The sequence below is a fragment of the Rhinoderma darwinii genome, chromosome 4 (genome assembly GCF_050947455.1).
Source record: "Rhinoderma darwinii isolate aRhiDar2 chromosome 4, aRhiDar2.hap1, whole genome shotgun sequence".
NCBI classification, from domain to species: domain Eukaryota; kingdom Metazoa; phylum Chordata; class Amphibia; order Anura; family Rhinodermatidae; genus Rhinoderma; species Rhinoderma darwinii.
Window position 1 is genome coordinate 337,091,701 of NC_134690.1, and position 15,639 is coordinate 337,107,339.

Consider the following 15,639-nt stretch of genomic DNA (forward strand, 5'->3'; position numbering starts at 1 on the left):
TGCGCACTGTGTTTCCAATGGGAGAGGCTCCCCCCACCACCCACCCCTGATGTGGCCACGCCCGGCCCAACCAAATCAGTATGAAATAATCGCCTTGTTAATTTTGTCATTTGTAGTGTCTTTTCTATTTTTAGCTTCCATTCTAGTGTGCAGGATGCTGTTCAGTGATGAAGCAACACGTCATCATAATATAGAGATGGTGGCCGACAGATTGGACTGTTACAGATTGTGTTTGATGTTTTGAATGTAGATAATTCCTATACAATGGTGTGATGAATGATTGCAGATAGGTATGTTGTTTTGCCGGCATTGAAAGTGTTAAGATTGTGAGACTAAACGCTGTGAGAAGTGAGTGTGTGACCCCCCTCTCCCCTGTAGTATGCTGTGTTTGGGAGGAGGAAGGGGGGCTGACTGGGTGCAGTCTGCAGGGCTGATGAGACAAAGGGATTTCAATATGCACTGCTTTGCGATATATATATCAGTAATGTCTACAAACCTAAATAAATTTCTTCTCTTTGCGCAGGCGCTGTTGTTTATAACAGTTACGATATTTATGTGTTTTGATGTTAATTCAGATGTATTAAACTACAGATACTGTGAGACACGGGGTTTTGAAAATGTATGTGCCCCCCACCGTTCCCTATTTTTATATACAGTTTATTGGTTTGCAGTAATTAATGTTATCAGATATAATATTTTCTGTTTTATTGAATAACTAACTACAATTGTTTTGTTTTTGATTTCACACGAGTTATGTCATTGTAAAGATAAAATGTATTTTCGTCAGGAAAAAAGTAATTTTTTGTTTCAGGCTGTTGTACATTACAGGGGGTTAAACTAGTGCCCGACTTTGTTATGTTGAGATGTAGGTTTGAACTCTGCTACATTACTTTCGCAGAGTCCACAAAGGGGGGAATGGTGAAGGAACTGATCAGATACAATTTTGGTTTGTTTTGAATTAATTAATTTGGTTTCAGGAGATCTAAAAATGTGTATGAGACCCCAATGAGTAATCCAGATTAAATGTGTATGAGAGTAACCTAAATTTTGAGTTTTTTCTGTGTAGATGGTTCCAGATCTTTCCAGAACAGTAAATATGGCACTGGGTATGCTGTGCTGTAGTCTCCACCCAATATGAGGTATTGTGTAAGAGACCATCCCCCTCCAGAAAATTTACACAGGAGGTGACGTCACCCACACGAGTCTTTATGGATTTAGATGGGGGAGAAGGCAAAACAAAAATTGTCTGGGCATTGTTAATTTTATATAAAGTTTTTAGGAATTTTTTATTTTTTTTATTTGTTTTTGTATTAATCAAGTATTTGCAGAACCTGATAAAAGTGAGATTCTCAAAGTATTCTGGATTATCAGATGAGTGTGGAGAAGTGTATAACATTTGGTTTTATTTTAGAGGATGAAGACGCCCCCCTTTTGAAATGTTCTATCTATATGTGACGTGGGTTTTTAATGTAAATTTGTAATGTAGAAATACTTCATACAGTATGTACAAGACAGGATACGAGGCACCGGGTAAATCATCCAGAAACCACTCTCACCTTCTTGTTCATCTCAAGGAGCGGAGCTGGAGGTGCTCGCTGAGGCTGTAACCTGGCAGAAGGTAAGACGGCCGACATTTACACTGACTCTAGGTACGCTTTTGGCATCGCCCTCAATTATGGGCCCATTGGTAGTAGGAACTTTATTGGATCATCGGGTAAGCCAATTGAGAGAGCAAGAGAAGACAGACCTGACAACAAGGGTATGTGCGGCCAGGTATCAGTAAATTGGCTTGTCCCTGGATACAATAATGCCACCACTAGGTTTGTAGCAGCCGGCATGATGTGCGCACGGCATGACATAGGTAAAACAGCAAAGGTACCTGTGAAAAGTGCAGCCCGGCCAGATTACCCGTCCCAGCGACTGCAGAACATACAACTACCCAAGGTAGAAGTGTATGACCATGTGCTCGTGTGTGTGTAGACCTGTTCTCGGTGGGGCCTGAAGCCCGGCCGGTATCTTCCCCACTGCAGACTTGTGTCTAGTGACAGGGGAACAGTGTTATCCCAAGTATTGAACTGGTGTTTGTATAATGATAAGATGTCAGCAGTTCTCTAGACATTGTCCCAAGGTTAGTTTGTTTAATAACTGTATTTAAGAAGTGTTGTGGGAATATTAAATACTGAGGTTAAGTTTTATGTAAAGTTCTAGACCAGCCTCAGCATTGGACTGTTGGATGTGTCAGATAAAATGTACAGAAGCGGAATATTCCCATTCGAAAACATTTTTATTTGTTTAATTTTGTTGTTATTATTGTGAAAGGGAAATTTTAGAGCAGAGAATTCTGTGCAGTGTATATGTGTATGTGTGTGTGTGTGATATATATATATATAAGAAAAGAGGAATCAGTTTGTAGGTATCAGTTTTAGTTACTGACCAGTGTGAACGTTTAACATAAATCTGTCATTGTTAATGTTTTTCTTCAAGTTAATTATCTGATTAAGATCAATTACTGATTAGGCTATGAAAAGCTTGTTCTCCACAGGAAGAGTCCAACTGGGAGCGGAAGGCGTGAAAACCAGATTCTGACAGAATGTGGACGGATAAAGGAAGGTAAACCGGTAGTGCCCAATGCATTCTTGATAGCACTTGTATTGATGGTGTATGACCTCACATATGCCCCAAGACTGCAAGGATCGACGTGTTAAGATCTAATTGGTATGACCCAGGCTTTACGGCTGTTGCTGCTAAATTCTGTTAGAGCTGTTTGATTTGCCTACAGAACAGTCCTGGCAGACCGGTGCCAACCTTATCATACCTGCCTCACACGAAGATAACCGACCTTGAGAGGCCTTCCCAGGTAGAACGAACCAGATTAGAGTAAGAAAAATTTGGTTTAAGACACTTGTCAGATAAACATGTGGAATCTGTGTATGTTTCTGTGAGGTGGAGATGTTCTAGGCAATCAGCTGAGATCAAGGTACAAATCCTGCTGAAAGAGTATCACCAAGTGCAAATGAAATGTAACCAGTAATCACACACATTCTAGGTGCCCTGTCCATTGTAACAAAGCAGTTTTTTTTCCTATATATAAAAGGTGTTTGATGTCATTTGAGGGCCTGACATTATTGTATGTACTTAGAACAACGTTTATAGTGTACGTGGATGTTCTCACCAGATTAGTATTTATTTTAACAATTGACAAGAGTTGGGGGTCCCCAGCAAGTGCCAGTAAATGAACTAAAAGACTTTTAACACGGTGAACTCCATCACTGAGATGCGGCAGGCACAGCCTGAGCCAGTACAACGCGTTTATCATGAACTGACGGCAGTGTCACAATTCTAAGCAGCCGCCCAGACAAGTAACTTGCCAGAGGAAGAGTACAGATGCGGAGGGTTTGTGGTAGTCACAATACAACTCCACTAATCCGCCTACGTGGGATCTCACCCCAGGCTCACAGCATGAGGTGCTATGTACAGCCTGGTGACGTAAACTAAAGGAGACGGTGTCGGACAGATGAGAAGGACCAAACCAAGTCCCGATGACATCAGCAAAGATCAAAGTAAAGACCAAAGACCTGAGTGAATCCGTCAGCAGTATCAAGTGTTTTGATAAGTAAGTGGCTAGGAGGGGGTAATAATAACTCCCCCACTGGACACCAACGTAGTCTGACTCCACAATTGTGTGGGTTACCCTGAGGGTGACAGTCAGTGGAGAGCAGAAGACAGGAGAAGATGGGGACGATGATTTACAGGACTGGCAATGAACTGATGGGACCCGAAACCTGAGGGTGATAGCATGAGATTGGTGATAGCATTATGTTATTAGTTGAGGCCCTATTGTTTATAATGTCTGAGGTTTATAATTATAATGTGTGTAAATATGCCGCGGCACTACAAATTACAATCTGAGGAGTTTTATGTGAAGGTGTGAGGTGAAGGTCACTGTGCTGCCCATGACCTGTCATATCTGCAGGGGTAAAGTCCCATTAGGACAGTAAGTGACAGTGCGACAATTATTACTGTTAATAAAAATGTAGACCGGATTAATTATATATATATATTACAACCAGCAGCGGTTTGTAGATTATATCAAGACAACCATCCTGTATCCAGAGGAGAATAGGGAAAGTTAGGACCACTCCGACACCTTGGAAGTCCAGGTACAAAGGGGGGTTACTCATCAGGAGTAGCTCGTCTCAAGCTGCTGAAGAAATCCAAAACCCCTACCCGCCTGGTTCGAGTGGTCAGTGGTAGGTTGCTAGGCAAGGCTCAGGGATAGAGTAATAATATTTTTAGGGGGGACTGTCAGGGATCATTACTTATGTCTATTGTTTGAAAAATATTATCCTCACACATATGTATATACATTTCAGTTCTTTGTGTAATATACTGATATATAATAAGTTCTTTGTTCATGTCGGACACACCTATGGAAGACACCGCCCCCTGGAATGCAAGAAGAGTGAGTCTGAGAACTTACAACTGAGAAACCGGTGGGGGCTTGGGCACTCCCACATCTCTGGGGAGGAGGCATGTGTCTTTTTCTGTGTTTCTTTGTTCTGAATAAAAAGTTTCAGTTCTCCTCTTTTCTGATGAAGGGAAAGTTGTGTACCGAACATCTCTGACTGGTTTACTTCTTTCCAGGCATGCCTTCAGCTTTCAATTTACAGAGGTGGTTATTCGGTGTGAAATGACAGGAAGAAAGTAGCTTCCCTGATATACGGACCTGACAATTGCATACAAACCACTTTGATGCATCGATTTCATTGAAGGGGTTAATGACAGGAATCGGAGCTAGCTCCGGTTCCTGCCGATAGATCGCGGTGTCCGCTGTAACATACAGCGGATACCCACTGCTGATGACGCCGGCTCAGCTTCTGAGCCGGAAGCTGAGCCGGCGCCATCTTGCTGATGGTACCGGAAGCCTCCTGGGCCCCGCCGACGACGGGGCATAGGAGGATTCCGTTACTGGCGGACCGGGAGTTAAGTATTAGCCCTCCGATCGCCTTTGCAGCCACCGGCAACCCAGCGATCACGTTGCTGGGGTGCCGGTGGCTAAAAACTCCTCACATGCTGCGATCTCTATTGAACGCAGCATGTGAGGGGTTAATCGGTCGGATCGGAGGCTAGCTCCGGTCCTGGCCAATACCTCAGGGTGCCAGCTGTAACATACAGATGTCACCCGGCGGTGATGTCGCTGGCTCAGCTCCTGAGCCAGCTCCATCTGTGTCACGTAAAGTTATGTGGAGATGCGGGAAAAGGCCATCTCCCATCACGTAACTGTACGTGAAATGGCGGGAAGGGGTTAATTAATTATTTTTTTATTTGTTAAAAAACAACAACTTTATTTTACTGTTTTTTTTTTTTTTTTACTTGTCCCCCTAGGGGACTTTAACCAGCAATTGTTTGATCGCTTGCACGATATACTGCAATACTAATGTATTGCAGTATATTGTGATTCTGACAGTCTGCTATGAAGCCCTGGAGGCAGGGCTTCATAGGAGTACAAAGATGGCGGACCTGGGGGACTTAGGTCCCCAGGCCGTCATGCCAACCAATGGCACACCCCGGTCTCACTACGGGGGGCTGTTGGGACATTACAGGGTGTCGCCCCCCTTGTTTTAGTCATTTAAATGCCGTGATCGCTATTGAACGCGGCATTTAACTGGTTAAAAAAGCGGGATCTCGCTCGAACGGGATCCCGTTTGTTACCCAGAAGGGTCGGCTGTAACACACAGCCGACACACTCGCTCTATGAAGCGGGCTCTGCCCGTGAGCCCGCTCCATATTCCCCCACCCGGCGTGCGCCGTATATATATGGCGGATGTCGGGAAGGGATTAAGGCAGTGTTCACTAGTGGTGTTTTTGCCAGTTTCTCATGCAAGTTCTGGCCGGGAAATATTTCCCTGCCCATTAAAAAAAAAATTGATGTTTATTTGATTTCAATAGTGTAGTCGACTACACTATTGATTCCGTCAAAACGACAGGACCCTTGCACAACAGAGAAACGGAAACCATTGGCACCGGATCCATCACCATTGAAATCAATAGTGATGGAAACGGAAACCTATGGTTTTCGTTTGGGTCAGTCAGGTCTCTATTCTGACGGAAACCTCAGATGGAACGTCAGAATAGAACCCGAACGGATATGTGAACGAAGCCTTAGTTATTCCTTTCCATCTTTAGTTGGGTCATATGACTTCAGTCCGACCTGATGAAGTTAACAGTCTGATTCTCAATTACATTAACTGCTGTAGATTTTCTCATCTATGAAATATACCAAACAGGTTCTCCACAGAGGGATACAGAAACTTATGTTACAAACTACTGACGAGCAGGCACATAACTGTCACACAGTTAGGCCTTATTCACACGAACGTATTTTACGTCTGTGTTAAAACAACGACGTCACACGGACCTATGCAATTTAATGGGGCCAGTCAAACATTGTGTTTTTCATGCAGCGTGCGTCTGCTGCGTGAAACTCACTGCATGTCCTATACTTGTGCGTTTTTTTGCGCATCACGCACCAATTGAAGTCAATGGGTGCGTCAAAATCGCAGACAGCACACGGACGCACATCTGTGTGCCATGCATTTTTCATTCAACAGTTGCAAAGAAATGAGGAAAATAAAAAAAACACCTCCTTCAGTTTATTTTGCTGACGTAAAAAACGCATGACATACGCGCATGAAAAATGCAGACATGTACTGTACACGGATGTCACATGGAAATGCAACGCAAGAAAAACGCTGTGTTTTCTACGTGCGCAAAAACTGACACGTTTGTGTGAATAAGGCCTTATAATGAAGGAGGTTGCAGCTCAGCCTCCTGACTTATAACTGTAAGATAGTTATGTGTCTGTTCATCAGTAGTCAGTGACATTTGTTTCTGTATCCCCTCTGTGTGGAGCCTGTTTAGTACAGTCCATATATTAGGAAGTGAAGAGGCTGACTCTCAATTACATTAACTGCTGTAGATTTTATCAGGTCAGAGTGAGGTCACATGACCCAAGTAAAAGAGAAGAATTTAGATGGAAAGGAAGAACTAAATAAGCCAATAATCACGGAGTGTGTATATATATAGAGAGGATAGGTACATAATAGTAAAAAAAAAAAAACGGAGTACTTCTTTAAGTAATTATGATAGATTGAATGTTCGGTACTTCCAAAGACTATTTCAATCTAAAAAAAAAAAGTGTCCATATATGCATTTCCATAATAAATGTTTTGTTAAATTACCAGCTCCACTCATAAAATCCTTGAAAAAGGAGTCCCAAGAGCTGTATGTAGGAAGCACAAGATTATTGTTTGAGAAATGGTAATAAGAAACAGCAGCATCTTTTGGGTTCCGAAGAATTATCAACAGCTGTAATAAAAAGATATTGTGCCACGTTATTAGCAACGCCTGCAGCAATAATGGCAGGTAATTTCTATACTACATATCTAACAACTTCTCATGCATTAAGATTTTTTAATCTTTAACCTGTTCCCGCACCAAAACGTAGTAGCACGTCCTGGAGGGGGGGGGGGGTGAGTAAGCAGGCTGACACCCAGGACTAAAAAATAAAAAAATAAAATGTTATGGTTTTTGGAATGTGGGGAGGAAAACATTTAAGCGAAAATCCCAAAAATGGCTGTGACGGGAAAGGGTTAAAGGGTAACTAAACGTACAAACTTCTGACATTTCACGTCAGAAGTTTTGATTGGTGAGGGTCCGGGCACCGAGACCCCCACCAATCGCTAAAACAAAGCAGAAGCTTTCGTGCGAGAGCTCAGCCGCTTAGTTTCTGTTCGACTTTTTCCGGAAAGCCAATGTATCAGAGTACGGACTCAGTCTTTCTATTGAGCCCATACTCAGCTACATTAAATTCCGGAAAAAGCCAAACAAAAACGAAGTGGCTGAGCGCTCACACAAGTGCTTCTGCCGCTTTGTTTTAGCACCTATTTCCGCATCAATATGTAAAACCCGCACCTAATGGTGCGTTACTTGATGTTTTTTACATTTAGATGCGGAAATAGGTGCGTTTTTATGCCGCGGATTTTGGTGCATTTTTCTTTAAAACTAGGCAGATACAATTCGCAAGCGGAAACACAAGAAAAATTTACATGCTGCAAATTTTAAAATCCGCACCACAGGTCAATTTACGTGCAGAAAAAATCTGCATCGTGTAGAGGCGATTTCCTGAAATCTAATTTACTTTACTGGTACTGTATTACGCTGTGGATTTTCTGCATGAAAATATGCGCGGCTAATCCGTACGTAATATGCAACGTGTGCATTCAGCCTTAAAGGCAGTTGGTCAGTATAGAACATTTCATAATTCTAGTAAAAATATAATAAAAACATTACAACCTAGCACTAATATAAATATATATATATAATAATTATCCATGAAGACTGATAAGGGCTCCTTTACTTCGTCAGCCTATTTCTGTTGTGACAAATATACATTGATTAGATGCAGTATACTTTCAGCCAGTGTGTATCTTTCATATAGACAATGATGAATTTTCCAAAATATGGGAAAAAGTGACCAGTACTAAATCACTTCTACCTGGAGGAGGTTGGCAATGTTGAAAAATACATCCCCACTATTCATGGATTTAAAGGCTATATGTTTTGTGGAACAAAGAAGCTGTATTCTCTCTCAGCCGATTCTATCAGTTCACAACAGTGGTTTTTATTTTGAAAGCGATCATTTTTGACCAAATTATAAACAATTTTAGATTTATGCTAATTAGTTTTAGACAACTGGGCATTTTTTTACTTTTTACCAACTGAACATTGTACAGAGGAGTGTATGAGGCTAACCAATCAGCGTCATACACTTCTCATTGTTCCAGCCCAGCTTCTTTCACTGCACAATCATGCTGGAACAATGAGAAGTGTATGACGCTAATTGGTCAGCATCATACACTTCCCTTTATAACACCCACTTGGTAAAAAGTAAAAACACGCCCAGTTGTCTGTTGAGAAATGAATTAGCATAAATCTAAAATTGTTTATAACTTGGTCAAAAATGATCGTTTTTCAAAATAAAAACCACTGTTATCTACATTACAGCGCCGATCAGATTATGTAGGAGATAGGGCACTTAAAATCTGGTGACAGAGCCTCTTTAACATTGTCTATAGATAATAGCTCTGCTTTCTGCAATCAGCCACTATACCTTGGTCTTCTTTTCAAAGAAAGATTTGGGGGTATTCTCATAAGGGACATGTGATGATAGCACTCTTGGTGAAGGTTGCTGCTTCAGGTACTTAGGAAAAAATAAAAAATTTTTTTTAGCATCATTGTCCAAATAATAATGTCAATGGAGACAGCATTGTCAATGAGTTTAAAGTAGAAGAATAGAGATAAGATAAATTTAGTTGAAGTGGAAATTAGTTGACAATCTATACGGATGCTTGATAGACCTGGGAGAAGTTTTTTCATACTGAGCGAACAGTGAGAAGCAGAAAAAAAACAATGTAATAAACAGGCATGATGGAAAATGCCCAAAAATACCTGGCAAAAGTTTGATTAAGGCCTTATTCACACGAGCGTTGAATACGTCCGTGTGTCAGCCGTTAAAACAACGTCCGTCACACGGACGCATGCATTTCAATGGGGCCGTGTGAAAAACAAAACCAGTCCTATTATCTTCCGTTTTCACGGATCCCTACATATGCTCAAGGGATCCATGAAAAAGGTAGCACCTCAGTCATGAAAAATGGCACGTTTTTCACGTCCGAGTTTCCCCACGCTCGTGTGAATCTAGCCTAACCTGGATTAAATGCATGGAGACAAGGATAGAGTTATTAAACTACTCAATTGTTCTCTTGGCTTCTGGCTAGAACTAGGTGCTTTTTCATATTTTATCCTTGCGCTCAGGTAGTGCGCTATTGGTGTACTATCCTCGCATAAAAAGAAGAAGAGTGCGATTCTTTTTCCAAAGACATTGATTACCACCAGCGACATACGGACTGCCAAATTGGGATGAAATGTTACAGGCAGTTCAGTGGTTGGGACATCTGGTTTGACCTTTTTCTTGCTCGAGTTATACGTCAATTTCAATGATATATTTCATATGCAGTTTAACTTTCCATGACAAAATAATCGTGTAGGGAAACTTTATTTCGCAACATGACAAACCTCGTATTTTTCTGGTTTTCCAAATTCAAGCATAGCTTGGTCTAGTGTAGGTTTTGTTGTGAAGTTCAAATAGCATTTCATGAAGTATTTTTATTGACCAGTTTGTTCCTGAAACACAATAAAACACTTTCTGTAAGTATTTTTTCTGTCAATGCACATGAGGCATTTTCTATATCATAAACAAAATAGGAAATGTATCATGTGCTTCTTTTAATTGTGCTATATTCATTACAATAAAAATATTATACATAGGACATTTGATGGAAAATATAACTTTTCCGAATTTCTTCCTCGGAAACAAAAGTGCCTTGAACAAAGCGCTACAGCCCTTCATACTAGTCATCATTGGGGGTCTCAATGGTTGGATTAAACATTGATGGCATATCTAATCAATATCCCAGTAAAATATTGTTAGTAAAAAACAACAAAATAAAAAAAATAAAAAAAACTTTTAAGCTAATTTATGGTCACTTGGCGGTAAACACTACTAAGACATCCTTGAACCAAGGCATTTGTGTATGAAAGCAGAAAAGAAAACGAAAAGCTAATGGACCAACCAGCACACTTTGGGTAAAATAAATACAAGATAAGACTGTATTAAACAATTTATACAAAATGTATTTATTATTACGATTTTTTTTATATAAAAAACTTGTATATAAATTACATTATCCATTCACAATTCAGATTGGTGGAAATTCATCGTGCATAGAAATGGATTACTAACATTCATAGAAATGAATTACTAACAAAGTTGCAAGAGCTATTGCGATATACCGACAAATTATTGCATGCATATAAACATTGTTTTACAAAATGATACAATAACATTATGTGGTTTAAGGAGAAATGACATACAAGAGAATATAAGCAGGTTGTTCCCTCCCAAAGCCGGCTATATGCTGTTCACATTGTGCGTTTAAACAGGAGATAAGGCAGACACTCCCAAGATCTGTGCTGTGCTGTTCACATTGTGCGTTTAAACAGGAGATAAGGCAGACACTCCCAAGATCTGTTTGGAGAAATTTTGTCTAGCTACCTGCTAGAGATTTTCCACTCGTGCCTTCAAATTACAGGCATCGTCCAGAAACCTAGAGACCTAGGTCTATTAAAAACCATGAGGACAACTATGGAAAGGAGAGGCTTTTCTGGACCTGTGCTATAAAGCTGGATTTTCGTCCTGTAAAAAGTGTTGGGACTTGGACTACACTTACAACATAAAGGTACCAGTGAAAAAACCTTGAGAAAAGGGTTTGAAATAATCCTCTCTAAGGAAGCAATTTTTGGTCTAATACAGATATGTGTCATGTGAATATATATTCCCAGAAAAAATAACGGCTCATGACATCTTGCTTAAATATAGGTTATACTTGGCATCTCCTAAAAAAAAAATCTCTTCCGGATCCTTTGCCACCTGGATCCCGTCCATAACATAAATGTTGAAATCTGAACGATGCCTGTAATTTGAAGGCACGAGTGGAAAATCTCTAGCAGGTAGCTAGACAAAATTTCTCCAAACAGATCTTGGGAGTGTCTGCCTTATCTCCTGTTTAAACGCACAATGTGAACAGCACAGCACAGATCTTGGGAGTGTCTGCCTTATCTCCTGTTTAAACGCACAATGTGAACAGCATATAGCCGGCTTTGGGAGGGAATAACTTGCTTATATTCTCTTGTATGTCATTTCTCCTTAAACCACATAATGTTATTGTATCATTTTGTAAAACAATGTTTATATGCATGCAATAATTTGTCGGTATATCGCAATAGCTCTTGCAACTTTGTTAGTAATTCATTTCTATGAATGTTAGTAATCCATTTCTATGCACGATGAATTTCCACCAATCTGACAAATGTGCATGGATATTGTAATTTATATCCAAGTTTTTTATATAAAAAAATCTTAATAAAAAAATTTTGTATAAATTGTTTAATACAGTCTTATCTTGTATTTATTTTACCCAAAGTGTGCTGGTTGGTCCATTTAGTTTTTAGTTTTCTTTTCTGCTATATTTATTTTGGACGGCACCGTGCAATATATATTGCATTTCTTTTTGGGTTATTAAAAGGATAATATTTTTTATTTTTGTTATATTTGTGTATGAAAGCTTAAACCTCTTGGAGACACAGCTAAATTTTCCATCTTCGCATTCAGTTTTTTTAGATATCGGCATGGCCGCCATCAGGGAGGTACTACCGGTACTGCTGTCAGGGGCCCGGTCAAAATTTAAAAAAACGGGGGCGACTATCCTCAATAACTTATAAGTGACCTTAAGAAATTTTGGGGTCATGATAAAGATGGATATTGTTTGTGCTATCAGCCCTAGGGATTCCTTAAGGGAGTTTTACACAGGACGATTATATACTTACCTGGTAGGGGAGATACCATGATCACTAAGGTGAGATTGGGACTTTCTTGCCAGGTTCTTGCTCCTCGGTCTTTGGCTTAGGCCATGTGTAGTACGGTCCTAATCTGAGGTTAGTAATTATCTCTGCCGGAGGGTTGGTCGCCATCGTAGAGAGATGACAGAACACCAAGGAGGGGCAGAGAACCACATGGTTCATGCCATCGGTCGGGTAGTTGGAAAGTCCGAGTTGCTAAGTGCCCCAGGAGTGGTGACCCTGGGGTGCCCGAACTCACTGGGGGTAGAATCCCACTGAGTGATGGCACATTTGCACGCACTTTTCTTTCACACTATTTGAGCACACACCTTTATTTTCCCGGCCTTCTGGCTGGGAAGTGAGGAATTTTTATATCTGGCGAATGTCCAGGCTGTATCACCGCACACATTCACTTATGGAATTTTTGGGACCCTTCCAAGGTCTAGAAGGAAAATGTGTGGCCTTCTGGTTCCTTTTTTCCCTGCAACCCGGTCCCCCTTCGGAGGGGAGGTGCAACCAGATGCAGGCTCCAAGGTAGAAGCTTTGCAGTGTTGTTGGGTCCCCCTAAGCTTCGGCAAGGGGTGGGGGGGATCATTGATCCTCTTGGCCTATGGTTTGGAGGGTCGGGGAATGGTTATGCGGGGCCTGTCTCCTTTAGGAGTAGGGCTGCGATAGACCGCATCCTTTGTGCACTTTTTTGTGTGGCACCTCTGCACTTTTTTTTTGTACTTTGGGTGACAAAGCATGACTCGGACTTTCAAAAAAAGGACGATTATTGGGCAGACGAGCGTTCATATAATGCTCGTTACCTATAATTACCCTGTGTAAAAAGGGCAGCCATCAGCAGATGAACAAGCAAACGCTCGATCATCTGCTGGTCGTATAGTTTTAAAAAAGTAAAAGATTATCCTTGTCGTCAGCACATCTCCCGGTGTAAACAGGGAGATGCGCCGCTGACATGATAATAATGTATGGGGACGAGCGATTGGAGTAAGAACCGCTCGTCCCCAACCGTAGTTCCGTGTAACAGGAGCAAGCGAGCATCAATCAATGATGTCTCTGACGAACTTGGAACTGCAATCAGATGCTGCCAAGACAGATTAAAGAGGCTCTGACCCACATTATAAGTGCCCTATCTCCTACATAATGTGATCGGCGCTGTAAGGTAGATAAGAGTTTTTTTATTTTGAAAAACGACCATTTTTGACCAAGTTATGAGCAATTTTAGATTTATGCTAATTCATTTCTTAACCCCTTCCCACAAAATTACGTACAGTTACGTGATGGGAAATGGTGTTTTAACGCATTCCCACGTAAGTGTACGGAAGGAGATGGCGTTAGCTCAGGAGCTGAGCCAGCGCCATCACCGCCAAGTGCCAGTTTTATGTTACAGCTGGCACCCTGATGTAACGGCCAGGACCGGAGCTAGCCTCCGATCCGGCCGATTAACCCCTCACATGCTGCATTCAATAGAGACTACAGCATGTGAGTTTAGCCGTCAGCACCCCAGCAACGTGATCGCTGGGTTGCCGGTGACTGCAATGGCAACCGGAGGCCTAATACTGGCCTCCCAGTCTGCCAGCAACGGAAGCCTCCTATGCCCCGCTCGCCGGCAAGGCCTAAAAGGCTTCCGGTACCATCAGCAAGATGGCGCCGGCTCAGCTTCCGGCTCAGAAGCTGAGCCGGCATCATCAGCAATGGGTGTATGCTGTATGTTAAAGCGGACTCCCCGCTGTATCAGCAGCAACCGGAGCTAGCTCCGATTCCTGCTATTAACCGCTTCGATGCAGCGATCGCTGCATCTTAGCATTTATTTTTATTTTTATGGCGTTCACTACGCGGGATAAATCACAATATTTTTATAGTTCAGGTCGTTACGGTTGCAGCAAATATGTATGGTTTATTTTTTTCAATAATAAATGACTTGATAAGGGAAAAAGGGGGCGATTGTGTTTTATTTTATTACTTGAAACTTTTATTGTATTGTATTAACTTTTATTTTTTTAAGATCCAACTGTTTGTTTGATGTTCTAATACATTGCGCTACCTATGTAGTGCAATGTATTGGAACTGTCAGTTGTTCACTGACAGCAAGCTGATCAGGCTCCGCCTCCAGGCAGGGCTTAATCGGCTTCTGTAATGATCAAAAAGTCACAAGTACCTCAAAATGGTACCAATAATAACTACAGCTCGTCCCGCAAAAAAGCGGGCCTCATACCACTAAGTCTATGAAAAAATAAAGTAAGTTAAGGCTCCAATAAGTCAGGAAAGAAAAATATCCAGTTGTGCAGCCGAGGGGGAACATTTCTTCTGTTTCAAGAGGCGAATTATCAAGACACTAAAATTAGGGAGTCAGGAAGGGGAGGACCCAAACATATCTGCTGGAAGCGAGGGCGCCTGTATTATACCAGGATAACACTTTCCAGCAAAATTCCCCAAACCTCAAATTTGCGGAGTATGGACCAAAAGGGGGATAAGGAAGTACATTTATCAGTGCGACACCGGCCTGTGCAGAAAGGATTGTGTCACAGAGTAACACATCTATGGATTATTTTTTTTATTTTTTTTTACCTTATTATTATACCACCTATGCCCCTGATGAACTCTGCCCAGCTCACATATGCCGCACATTATAAACAGAAACACCAGTAAGACTCCAAACAAAACTACTAGCAAGCAAAATCCACGCTCCAAAAGCCAAATTGCGCTACCTCCCTTCTGAACCCTACAGCGTGCCCAAACAGCAGTTCCACGTATATGGTATCGCCATACCCGAGAGAACCCTTTTAACAATTTCTGGTGTGTCCCCCCAGTGGCACTGAAATGGCATATCTAGGGAAAAATGAAAATTTTTACTTTGCACCTTCTGCAGCACAATAGTTTATGGAAAAGACCTATAGGGTGAAAATGCTCACTATACCCCTTAATAAGTGCCTTGAGGGGAGCAGTTTCCAAAACGGGGTCACTTGTCAGGGGTTTCTTTTATTATTTCACACCATAGCCTCTGCAATTGCAAAAGTCGCCAAATTAGGCCTCAATTTTACATGGTACTCTTTCATTCCTGAGCCTGGTCGAATGTCCAGCAAAAGATTAGGGCCACATGTAGGGTGTTTCTAAAAC

At 41.4% G+C, this 15,639-nt stretch overlaps 1 pseudogene; it reads right to left on the reverse strand.

Annotated features, from left to right (window-relative positions):
- LOC142759995 (sulfotransferase 1C2A-like) overlaps positions 1–15,639 on the reverse strand; it is a 135,419-nt pseudogene that overhangs the window by 102,938 nt on the left and 16,842 nt on the right.